At 39.0% G+C, this 13,107-nt stretch overlaps 1 protein-coding gene across 2 annotated transcripts in view; it reads right to left on the bottom strand.

Annotated features, from left to right (window-relative positions):
• EMP1 (epithelial membrane protein 1) overlaps positions 1-11,380 on the bottom strand; it is a 39,513-nt gene extending 28,133 nt beyond the window's left edge. The window contains exon 1 of one of the 2 annotated variants that reach the window (XM_058189533.1): positions 11,139-11,380. The gene's annotated coding sequence lies outside the window, so the exon portion shown is untranslated. Of the gene's footprint in view, positions 1-5,771; positions 6,060-11,138 lie in introns of those variants that run through there. The other variant, XM_058189532.1, reaches the window with a different exon arrangement.
• Positions 11,381-13,107: the final 1,727 nt, after the last annotated feature.

Genomic DNA, 13,107 nt, shown 5'->3' with positions numbered 1-13,107 from the left:
CAATGTAAGTCTTGGGGATGTGGATGACCTTGGTTTTAGTCCCCCCAAATATCAGCCATGAGATTATTCTTCTTTCACATTCCAAACTGTAGCACCACAGTTGGGGTTAACCCTACTTGAATGTTTCATTTTTCCCCTCCAGTACAAGAATATTGAACGCAAAACAGAACCGGAGTGGTGTTCTGATAGATTTTCTTCCTGAGCTATAACTGACAGCAGATTTAAAAAAGTATAGCTGCAGTGTGGTGGTTTGCAAAATGGTAGAATGCTGAACTATATGGCTACCATATTTGAACTGTAAGAATCCACCAAGACAATAACTAAACTGCAGGAAAAGTATTGGCATTTTCCTCACCTTTGCAGCCTTCTAGTGGTTATCTAGTTATGGTGACCTAATCAGTAAAGATACATTGTTTATTTTAAAATTCTTTTTACCCTTTTACCCAAATTGCTTCCTGAAAATTCAGCCCTGCCTTCTTTGCGTTTTAAAAACCTCTCCAGAATCCAAAGGCATTATGAAAAAAGAGTTCTCGCTGGCCAACACTTAAAATAAGGACTATTTTATCCCATCTGAGATTGAATAAAACCTTTCTGTTATTTCAGATGGAAAGCTTCAGAGTGCTCATTGGGTCTTGAGACATTGTACATGATGTGGCTTGGACTCAACCAAGGGTCCTGTTTAGGAGGAGACGCTACATTGAACATCTCTGTTCTTTCTGCTTTTGCTTTAGGTTTTGAACTATCTGCTAAAAACAAAGCAAAACGTGCAAATATAAAATGCTCTTCAACTAACAATGGTTTTCGGTATTATGCGAATACAATATGAGGGGAGCAGCCCTCCAGAGTCCCTTCTCCTCTGCAAGTAGAACTGCACATTTGTAGGAAAGCCCCTTCCTTAAAGATAGTTTTGAGAGGTTGCTTTGTTCCCGATGGCAGAAGACGATTTCTGCTCTGCCTCTTTGAATTCTGCCTAGAAAGCAAAGAAACAACCTCAAACATTTGACTCTAATTCTTTGACTCAGCAGGGTGCTACATTTGTAAAACCAAAGACCTTTAAAAGGCATGGTGAAGACTAGATACAAAAAAAGTGGGCTAAGCCTGGCAGAACCAAAGCAAGTATGATATTTGATTTTATTAAACTGAAATCAATTAACATTAAATTAATTAAATGTAGACATCATGACTGCTTATTGTGTAAGTGATCGTTTTCTACTTCAGTCACCTAAAGCAGGGGTCTCCAACCTTAGCAACTTTAAGCCTGGCAGACTTCAACTCCCAGAATTCCCCAGCCAGCTTTGCTGACCTAAAGAATTGCAATTTGATAGTGAGTTTTAGAGGGACTCTGAAGTTGCATCGAGGTTGCCTTTGGGTTCCACAAGCCAGAAGCAGCCATTGGGGTTTCACATATGCTGGGCTAAATTAAATTTCTTTTTTCTAGCAATCTTTCTGTTCAATAAACACATTGGTTCTTGGAAAAAGGAACCCAAATAGCTGTCAATGCTCCAGAGGCTGAAGATCTGGATTCAGAAGTATAAAGTCTGGAACCATTATGGTTCCTAGGATACAGATCCATACAGAAAAATATAACTCCTCAAAGTTATAAAGTACTTCAACCAAGCTTTGTAACACAACATTCTCTCTTACGAGAGGTGCGATTTTCTCTTCTGGAGAGAATTAGACTATCTATCCTGCCAAAGACTTGAGCTGATTGGTTTACTAAGCATATTAATCAAAGCACAAGTCCTTCTCATATGCATGTAACCTTTTTGAACAATATGTTTTTTCCTTCTCAGACTGCTGTCCACCTAATCACCTTTTGTATTTATGGTATATCTTCCTGAAGCCCTCAAAGTTTTTCCCCATTTGTTTTAAATATTTTGATATTTATCGTTATATTAATATAAGTATTTTAATAGATTTCAAATGGTGGCCTGTTCAAATGGTAGTCTATTCTCCAGTTCATACTCATCTCCCTTTCATGGGGTCAACCAATGACAGACAGACAGATAAATCAATCCGCTGCAGAATGAAGGCATTTTCATTGAAAGTTATGGAACATAACCATACCCAAGGAGTGGGGAGAACAGGCTCTAGTCTTCCTTTAGGCACAGAAGGTAGGTGGATAATTTCAGTTACTTTCACTCAGCCCTAGCCTGGGAAATGGAAGAATATCTATCTACCAATCTACACTGAGCAATTTCTCTCTCTCTCTCTCTCCCTCTCTCTCTGTCTGTCTCTCTCTGTGTGTGAATATATTATGTCCCACTTTACAGCTGGTCTTTTAAAGCTGCTTAAAAATTTTTTTTTAAATAACAATAAAGCCATTGTAACATTAACAGCCACATAGGACCACATGCCCTAACCATAAATATTGGTGGTTATTTATTTTTTCATTAGCCATTGAAAAGCTTAAAGGGTAGCAGAAAAACTAATGTTTGAGAATCACATCTGAGCATCCACGGGAACTAGCAACCTTCCCTGGGATTTTTTTTTTCAAAATTGTAACTTTGGGGGCAGTACCCTGACCCTCATATGAGATTGCACAACGATATCATGTTACCCTCACCTAACATTGTTCATTCAAATCAGTAGCCATCTGCTATGAAAGTTAAATTGATCCTGTGTTAAATTGATACTTCTGTATACCAGACATCGAAAAGCAAATCTGATAGCCTATAGCCTGGCTTGTACCCATCCCATTCTTGCCACTATCGGAAATTGGATACTGGATGAACTGAACATGTGGCCTCATCCAGCAATGCTCTATCTAATTAGCAGCATCCTAGGACATGCACGTGTCCCACACCCTGCCATATGATTTTCCTTGAGCAAGAATATTATTCCCTTCCCACAACTACATAAATTGAGTCATCTGAAACTTTTTGGCATGGCTGTTATTTCAATGTTATGCTTTCTATTAATGTGAAGTACTGGCCATCATGTCTTTCATGAATAGCATATAAACTAGTGATCTTGGGCACTGTAACATAAAGTGCTTAACTCATGACCTAACTTAGGGTTTTTGTTTTTTGTTTTTTAAATCCTCAGTGTTGAGAATCTCTTTAGCCAATAAGTCCATCTGGTATTCCTTTTTAAAATAGGCAGCAAAATGGAAAGGAGCAGGAAATTAAGTGGGAGGACAGAAACTACAGCTATTTGCCTGCCAATAGCCTCACTTTTAATAAATAAGGTATTTTCACATGATGGCCCATTAATACAGATCAGAGGTCTCCAACCTTGGCAACTTTAAGACTTGAGGACTTCAGCTCCCAGAATTCAACTCTGGGAGTTGAAGTCCACAAGTCTTAAAGTTGCCAGGGTTGGAGACCCCTGATATAGACAACCTAAATGTGTACATGTTCACTTGAAAAAAAGAGACCGTTGTGGTCGACCATATAGCCCATTAATGCATACTCACATATGTATATGAGCATCAGGTCTGAAAAGTCTCTCAGAAAGACTTGCATTCTGCAATCTGCAGAATGAACCATTGAAAAAATGGAGATAAGTCTATCAATTTCATAAATGGAATATTAATGCAGTTGATATGACACTAGTCTTTTCAATAAACAGCTGCTAATGCTGTGAATTGATAGGAGATGGTAGGTCATTACTGCAGAAGTTTCATAAGGTCTTTTATGCCATGATTCTGCACCACTATCATATCTGGAAGTAAACCACATTTCAGTGTGAGCTCCATAATCCTGGAACTCTCCCATTTCAACTTCTCCCAGGCATCTTTTTTAACATGAATGGACTCCAGAAGCAGAACACAGAATAGGACTAATGTCATTGCCATAAGAGGAGATGAACAAGTTCTTCATCCAAATCAGGTGGAGTGTTTTTATCCCCTTTATTACCTATTCACACACACACACAAAATCACCTCATTTGAAACATGCTGAAACAGGCCACACCTAGGGGAAACTGTTTTCCACCAAACACAGTATCTAAGCTTCTTTAAGCAACATATTCATGTACACCCACACATATATTATTATTAAGAGGACCTTTGTGCCTCTTAACTTAGGAAAACATCTTTTCAACAAACTTCAATGCAGTCTTAGAAGTGTCTTTTTTTTCAATCTCTCCTTGGAATGTGGCTGTCTTCAGGGCAAAAATGCAAAGCAGTATCTATTAAGACATCTCTGCAGAGTAACATCTAATCTTCATCAGAGATTATTGATCTATGCTATTGTTGAATGATTAGAAATTTCATATTGCTTAACTGCCTACATGTTGATCAGTGAATAGCATTAATTAGACACTGTTCTTTAAAGCTGATATTAGGCAAGGACAGCATCAAGCTGAGTTGCAAGCAAATTGCTTACAGCCATAATAGCATCAACATTATGAAACATCATATATACATGGCATAATCCACATTCAAATAATACATCTATAATGCCTGTTTATTAATCTTAAACCACTCATCTAAACAACATATATGTTTTATTTGATAATATTCATAACTTGCTTCTCTGCCCAATATACAGCTAAGGGTATGAAATATATGAAAAATTAAGTAAAACAAATAACACATAATAATAAAGTAACAGTAGCCATGAACATTAGTAAAAATGTAATAGGTCATTACATGATTACTAAAGCATTACAACCTATGTAAATCTATATAAAGTTTAATGAAGAAGAGCAAAGGTCCTCTAGAGTGTTACTACATGTGTATTATTCTAAGGAACCCCTGTCTCAACTGCCTACAAATGTAATCCACTGGTGGGATTTCTGATAATGAGTGGCAATTAGGAGAAACCTAATTCAGCTGGGAGAAAGTCCAGATATTCTACTTCTCAGTCATATTTTATGTCTTTGTAGATTAGATCCAGCACTTCCTTAATTCAAGACTAGAAACAAACTGGAAGCCAGTGCAGTTGATCTGAGACCATTTGTAACGTGATTTGGAAAGTGCACAGACAGCAGTGTTTCTAACTTGCTGAAGTTTACAAACATTTTCCAAAGCATCCTGCATAGAACATTAGGTTTATAATCTAAAACTGAAGCAATTAAGGCCTGGGTCATTCCTGGAGAAAATAATTAAGAGAAATTACTAGCAGTTAAAAATTATATCAGTCTATAGGTTCACCTCTCCAAAACTTTTGTAATCAATGAAGTCACTCAAATCTAGGTGCATCTCCTCCTCTCATTTCCATTTTGACCTTCTCTAATTTCTTAAATTACAGTCATCTTTAACATCCATCCTTACACTGGGAATTTTCTTAGAGTAAATTACTTTGCTTAAGGTTTTTTTTGGGGGGGAACCAATGCCAGAGCAGACCTATTAATAAAATCAAGTTATCTAATCACAGTAAGGTTGGAAAACATGTTACAGTCCACAACCCCTTTCTTCTTTATTCCTGTATTAAAGAAAAGGGCTCGTTCCCAGAAGAAATTAATTGGACTCTTCACTGTAGCTGTTTCTGCTTCCTTCCGTTACACGTTGTGTTTTCCTCACAAGAGAAATTTGTAAATGCAAAAGTTGCACCTTAGACTCTCTCTTCTCCACATGCAGGCTTTACTTTTGGCAAGGAACAGCAGCCTCTGCAACTTCCTTTTCTTTTGTCTGAGATGCCTGCAAGAGGAGTGGAGCTGCTAAAGTACGTGCATGAGCAATCAAAACTGAAAAATCCACTGGAAACCCTAAGCGTGCCTGTGGATGAGAGGAAAGTCAATCTGTTCCAAGCTCAATGTGAAAATGGGATCTCGCAAAGGCAGAGAAGAAATTGGCAGTCAGAGTTGTGGAAAAGCAGACTTACCTCAGTGAAAGGACTTCTGTGATGAGAGCTTCTTCTGCTTGTCCTCCTACTGCCTCGAAAACCAGAGATGCACTGTAGGGAGTGCCCCAGCTGGTGGGGTTATAAGTTTTCCCAGCTGTTGTATTGGGATATTCAGTTGGGTGGTGTCCTTTAACTGTGTTTGAGAAGTTTCAATGAATCAGACTCTCTTTACAGAGAGAATGAAAAAAAAATTAATCCACTCCACCCTGTTTTCTTGGATCTGAGCCAGAAGCTGTTGGGCGGGAACTGGCAATTGCAAAGTCTCTTTCTTCGTGACTCAGTGCAGCAAAAGCAGCAGTGAGAGAAGACTGTATAAAAATGGGAGACTTCCAGCCTGATGAGTAATAAAAGAGGGAACAAAGATTCAAGCTCTGTCTGCTTAAGAATAAAAAGAATTCCCGTTGCCAATGATAATAGATAAACAAACACTAACAGCTATAAATGTTGCAAAAATGCCAACAAGATCCAGTACACAACTGCTGGGTACAGAGGGTGGTGATAGTCTCATGAGTCATGCTCCAAAACTACCCTCCTTGGCCTCAGTGTGGAGAATGTTGACCATTCATAAAAAAATTTTTTTAAAAACCAGCACTGGGGGGGGGCGTATAGAGGGAATGGAATGTGGTGAACCTTGGCTTATTGGAATGTCAAGTTCTCCAATTTCAGGGTGTGTCCATCATAGAGTTCTGTGAGAACACTGTGACACCAGCTCATATCTTCAATTTCAGAAGGCATTTTTTTTTTATTTGCATTTATATCCCGCCCTTCTCCAAAGACTCAGGGCGGCTTACACTATGTCAAGCAATAGTCTTCATCCATTTGTATATTATATACAAAGTCAACTTATTGCCCCCAACAATCTGGGTCCTCATTTTACCTACCTTATAAAGGATGAAAGGCTGAGTCAACCTTGGGCCTGGTGGGGCTTGAACCTGCAGTAATTGCAAGCAGCTGCTGTTAATAACAGACTGTCTTAGCAGTCTGAGCCACTCAAGGACCCTTTGCTCATACAAAGCGTGAATTTGGTGGACTTGATATCTGGCCATGGGCAAACCATGGGCATAATCATTCCCTAGTGGTTCCAGATTTGGAACCTTAGGCAACAGGGTCCTTGAGTGGCGCAGACTGGTAAGACAGTCTGTTATTAACAACAGCTGCCTGCAATTACTGCAGGTTCAAGCCCCACCAGGCCCAAGGTTGACTCAGCCTTCCATCCTTTATAAGGTAGGTAAAATGAGGACCCAGATTGTTGGGGGCAATAAGTTGACTTTGTATATAATATACAAATAGGATGAAGACTATTGCTTGACATAGTGTAAGCCGCCCTGAGTCCGGAGAAGGGCGGGGTATAAATGTAAATTAAAAAAAAAACATGTTTTAAGAATCCATTTCCAGGAGCAAGCTCATTTCTTTCTACTATCACTGTTGCATCTTCATTTGCTATTTACATCCAGTCATAAAACTTGCCCAGAGGGAGAACTCATACAAATGACAGATGATCTCCTTAGAGAAATCACAGAGGACCAACCTATACCAATCATCAAAAAAACTGAGTACCATGGTATAAGCAATATTGGCATGACCCTGTTGTTATGCCAGTACGTACCAATGTCAGGTAATGGTTAATGTGCTGAATTATGAAAATGGAAGCCTAAATTCAAGTCTGCCTGCAGCCATAAAAACTCACTGGGTAACTTTGGACCTCTTAATCCAATCTACTCCCCCAGGTTGTTATTTGTGGGGGGAAATGGAGGAAGGATACTACCTATGTTTCCTTGAGCTTCTAGAGTAGGGCTGCCAAACTCGCGGCCCCTAGGCTGGATACATCACATGCTGGCAATGCCCCCATCCAGTTTAGTGAAGGGGAGGAAAGTTGCAATACGTCATGTGATGATACCATGACAACGCAAGTTCTAGAGGGAAGGTAGAATGCAAATAAAAGAAACTACTGTACTGAGACAAAATACAATCATATATGCCAATATCCACTTTCCAAAGGCTATGATTTGGAATTCTCAGATATTTCAGTGGATTGTTTCTTTTTAATTTATATTTTTTTAATTGTTTATCTTCTAAAGAGCCCCATAGCAGAAAGTCACAAAAGACAGTGGTGAAAAATTGTTTACTACCGGTTCTGTGAGCGTGGCTTGTTGGGCGTGGTGTGGCGTGGTAGGCGTGGCTTGGTGGGCATGGCAGTGAAAGGATACTTCAAAATGTCCATTCCCTCCCCACTTCTGGGGGAAGGATATTGCCAAATCTCCACTCCCACCCCACTCTGGGGCCAGCCAGAGGTGGTATTTGCCAGTCCTCTGAACTGCTCAAAATTTCTGCTACTAGTTCTCCAGAACCTGTCAGAACCTGCTGGATTTCACCCCTGACAAAAGATATCATATAAACATCAAACGGATAGAATTCTAGATCCTCAGAACAACCAAGCTGCCTTATATTGATTCACCTTTGTTTTTTCAAAGTCAAATGAAACAAAATTATAACATAGTAGTAGCAAACAGTGCTTGTAAATGATTCAGAGTGAACTAGCACCTTCAGGAGGTTTTCCTGTGTTGTTGCACGAGGACCAAGGACATTTTGAAGTTTGGGACAAAAAGTAGTAGGGTTCCCAGAACAGCTAGGTCCAATTCAACCACATAAAGCTACAATTGTTAATAAGTGAAGGGGTTTTTTATACATTACAATTATTTTAGATGTCATGCCTCATTAATGCTGGTGACTATACTAAGCATTGTTACTAGACCCTTATATGTCTGTTACAAGGGTTATGTCTGCAGTCTTTGCAGGATTAGTTTGAGATGTATTGTCTGACTCTCAAGGAGCTGCCTTCAGCTGCTCCTGGGAGGTATTTCCAGTACCTGTCATATATAGATATATACCTGTAATGATGGCTTGTTGGGGGTTCTTTCACTTATGATTAAAACTACTTGAAACAGTCCATCCTAAAATCTTAGACTAGAATGTGCATTTCAAAGTCCAGTAATAACTTACCATGGTCATTACCAATTATTCAGTTCAGTCTGCACAATTTTCCAATAAAATTCTACTATTACTACTACTACTACTACTACTACTACTACTACTAATAATAATAATAATAATAATAATAATAATAATAATAATAATAATAATAATAATAATAATAATAATATACCTAGGACACTGGCAGCAACCCGTATCAACCATCAGCACCAGTCAATGGTATTTCTGATGCCTTTTTGAATGTTCAGTTGACTGAGTTTCATGTTTAATGAATAAAGATAAATAATAATAATGATAATTGTTATTATTATTATTAGCCATCGAATAATAATGACCATCGAAACTACAAGGCTATGGAAGAAACATGTAACCATGATACCCACTGTCATTGGGGCATTTGGTACCATGTCCAAGAATTTTACAAAACACATCAAGAAATTGCAGCTTCCTGCAATAACACCAGCGGAACTGCAAAAAACTGCACTACTCGGAACATCATATATTTTAAGAAGATACTTGGTTGATACCTAGGACACTAGCAGCAATCCGTATCAATTATTAGCACGAGTCAATGTATTTATGACACATCTTTAAATCTTCAGTTGACTGCGTTTTATATTTAATGAATAAAGTATATAATAATAGTAATAGTAACGGTAACAGTAACAATAACAGTAACAGTAACAGTAATACTAATAATAATAAAAAGAACTGGAAATAATCATGAACTATCGCGATCTGGCCATTGAAACTATACGGCTATGGATGAAACATGTAACAGTGATGCCCATTGTCACTGGGGCACTTGGTACCATGTCCAAGAATTTTATAAGATACATCAACAAATTGCAGCTTCCTGTAATAAGACCAGCGGAACTGCAAAAAACGGCGTTACTTGGAACACCGTACATTTTAAGAAGGTACTTGGTTGATACCTAGGATGCTGGCAGCAACCCGTATCAACCATTAGCATCAGTCAGTGGTATTTGTGATGCACTTTTGAATGTTCAAAAAACTCAGTTGACTGAGTTTCAGGTTTAATGAATAAAGTAAATAATAATAATAATAATAATAATAATAATAATAATAATAATAATAATAATAATAATAATAATAATAATAATATCATCATCATCATCATCTTCCAATTAGGATGTCTAACCAGCTCGGATCCCTTTCATCCTTGAGGTAGTATTAAGATTTGAACTGCAAGGTAAGGAATCAGCAAGGAGGAGCCACTGTTCATTACTGACTTTCACTTTTCCATCGGATGGTTGTTACAGTACAGTCCATAACCAATGACTTATGGATTTGATGGTAAGACACAGTAGATTATGAAAAGCAGGAAAATATGATATAACCTTAGAAAGAGAGAGTAAAATACAACTGCTGTTAAGAAAATTGGAAGCCACTTCCTTACAGTATTACTTTTTTCTTTTTGTTCCTTTTCTATTTCTTTTACTATGTTTCTTTTCATTTTCTTGTTACTTTTTCCTATTTTCTTCTTTTCAGTTCAAAATTTGTATTGTTTTTATTCTGTTGAAAATTTCTACAACAACAATTATTTAAAAAAAGAAAGAAAGGGCGATAAGCCATAAAGCCTTTTCTATCTTTTTCTGAATATCTGATTCAACACTAGGTCTTAACACTAGAAATTCCTCTATACAGCTGGCAATTGTTTTTACTCATTTATTTATTTTTTATCCCACTTTTATTACTTATATAAATAATTCAAGGTGGAGAACATACCTAATACACCTTCCTTCTCCTATTTTCCCCATAACAACAACCCTGTGAGGTGAGTTTGGCTGTGAGAAAATGACTGGCCCGAAGTCACCCAGCCTAAGGCAGGACTAAAAGACACAGACTCCTGATTTCTAGCCTGGTATCTTAACCACTGAATCAAACAGTGTCTCAGTTCCTAATTGTTCCTAGAATTAGTTTAAACCTTGGGCAGATAAATGTATGCAAACCTTTCATTAACTTCATTTAATTTGATTAGCTTCTCCCAGACACCCGTTGAAGGAGTTCAACTTTTCAACTCTCTTCCCCAAGAAGGTGTGCTCACACTATATGAAACCTGCCCTCATTATTTAACTCTAAAATACAGGAGGCAGTAAGTGGCAGCATGGTTACATGAATACAAGCTACTTGATAGGAAAATCAATATAGTTACAGAAAATACAAGCTGTGCCCTTCACATCCAGGGTAACAGGCCACTCGAGTTACAGCTTGCCATACACTAATATATATTTGCCTGAATGCTGTATGACTCGTTATATCTTCATTTCATCACAGTTACATAAATTAAGGGGAGAGATGAGTACATATGCATCATAAAATGATACATTCTACCTTATTTTCATCACGTATCATCCGAACCTTCTTTTCTTCTTTTGCTGAGCAGGGTCTGGAGATTATAATTTCCAGAGAACAGTAGAGAGGAAAGAACTATTTATTGTTCCTTTGCCACATCTTTCAGTCTCTCTCAGCAACTGTTCTGAAGTAAATGTGGGTCTGGAAAAAGATGGAGGTGGGATGGGAAAATAAGGGTCTTGAAGAAAGACCAAATCTCTGCTTCCTTCTGCTCTCTCTATACTTTGTATGAAAATTGAGTCCTCGTGGTTGTGCTTTTAAAACTGGGGAAATAGCAGCTAAACGGACAAGATGTTCAATAACTATCTGATGATGCTTTGGAACTGTTGCAAACAGTCAACTTGTTTACAGAAGTTCAGAAAGACTGAAACACAAAGGCTTTTAGGATAGGATCACTGGAAATTGAAATACTATTTTATTATTGTATATGCACAACATCTGAAGACATCCATGTGATATCTATGGCATTCTACAGAAATTCTACAGAAACATGTGATGTCCTTCAGAACATTGTAATAAATTGAATTTGTCATGCACAAACCAGCAGGGCTACATATAAGAGGCTTCATTGATACTCTAGGGGGATGGAGACAGAGTGTTCCAGTTTTGTAGTGTGGAATGTGTTACATCCCTCCTACCCCCAATGACTTGTTCTTTCCAAGCCAAAAGTAAGTTTACCATCATATCTATATCATTTTATGTACTGTAAGTATACTGTGAAGCATTTCAGATTTGAAGGCAAAGAAGTATTTTGTAATATGCAAAAGTGTGAACATAACAACTCTTTTAAAGCCCTTGTATTATTTCCCAGGTTAATACAACTGTTCTCTATAGCTGCCCTAAGTCTTGGGAAAAGATGCATTTTCCTTAAGGAGTTGCAGAAATGCTATAAAATATGTTTGCATCCCATTCTTTGTCTTGAAAAAGAAAACATTGCCAGGACCTACCGTGTTTCCTAAAAATAAGCCCTAGCCTGATTTTTAAGCGTGCACCTAATATAAGCCCTACCCCTCAAAATAAGCCCTAGTGAAGGGGTGGGTGTGGCCAGCACAGTAGAAAGTGAGTGTCCACAGGCCACCAGTGTCCGGCATCAGCTGCAGCCCCTTTAGCGCAGGTGAGTTGATTACCTGTCCAAGCAGAAGGTGGAGGCAGAGATAGGGTGGGGGAGGGAAGGCAGAGATCCTGACGCACCATGTAGGCTGTGGGAAAGTCAAGAGTCGATGGGCTCCAGTGGGCAGATGGCTGTAAGAGGCTTGTCTTCACGTCTCTCAGTTTACCTGTGGCCCATGCGGCACATCAGGATCACCTGCCTTTTGCCCCATGCCTCTGCATCTGTCTGCTGCTGTGTGAAGACAAACTTCCCGCAGCTGGCCTCCTGTTCTGGCCCACCGACTCACTGATTTCCTGCATCCCACACAGCATGTCCGGATCGCCTCCCCCCCCCCCCCGTGCCTCTGCCTTCGTCTGCTGCTTGGACAGGGAATCAACTCTCCTGTGCTGCATGGGTTGTGCAGCCCCAGAGTGTGCCAACCAAGGGACCAGTGGGGTGCAGTTGCCATCGGATACCATCAGTCCCTGCACGCTTGCCGCCTCTTGTACGCAAGCTGGGGAGGCAGGGCACTCAGCTGGGCTGATCACACTGAAATGGTGTTTCCCCAAAAGTAAGCCCTAGGTCTCGTTATTGAGGAAACATGGTAGTAACTGATTTCTGTCTGAGGATTACCATGAGGGAATCACTGCACAGAGATATTTGGCAAACTGTCCACATTTTATAGGATTCTGAGAGGTTTCTTGTCTTAAAACATGTTCCTCTCCCAAGTCTATAACTAGGTCTTAAGCAGCTTCTGCAACTCCATGAGAATCAACCCCTCGAACCACCAAGCAAAATTTCTTAGACATGGTTGGATAGAAAAAAGCATGACCTAGAGAATCTCCCTGCTATATCTTG

This window comes from Ahaetulla prasina, chromosome 7 (genome assembly GCF_028640845.1).
Source record: "Ahaetulla prasina isolate Xishuangbanna chromosome 7, ASM2864084v1, whole genome shotgun sequence".
NCBI lineage: Eukaryota > Metazoa > Chordata > Lepidosauria > Squamata > Colubridae > Ahaetulla > Ahaetulla prasina.
This window is presented reverse-complemented; position numbering and strand designations above follow the sequence as displayed.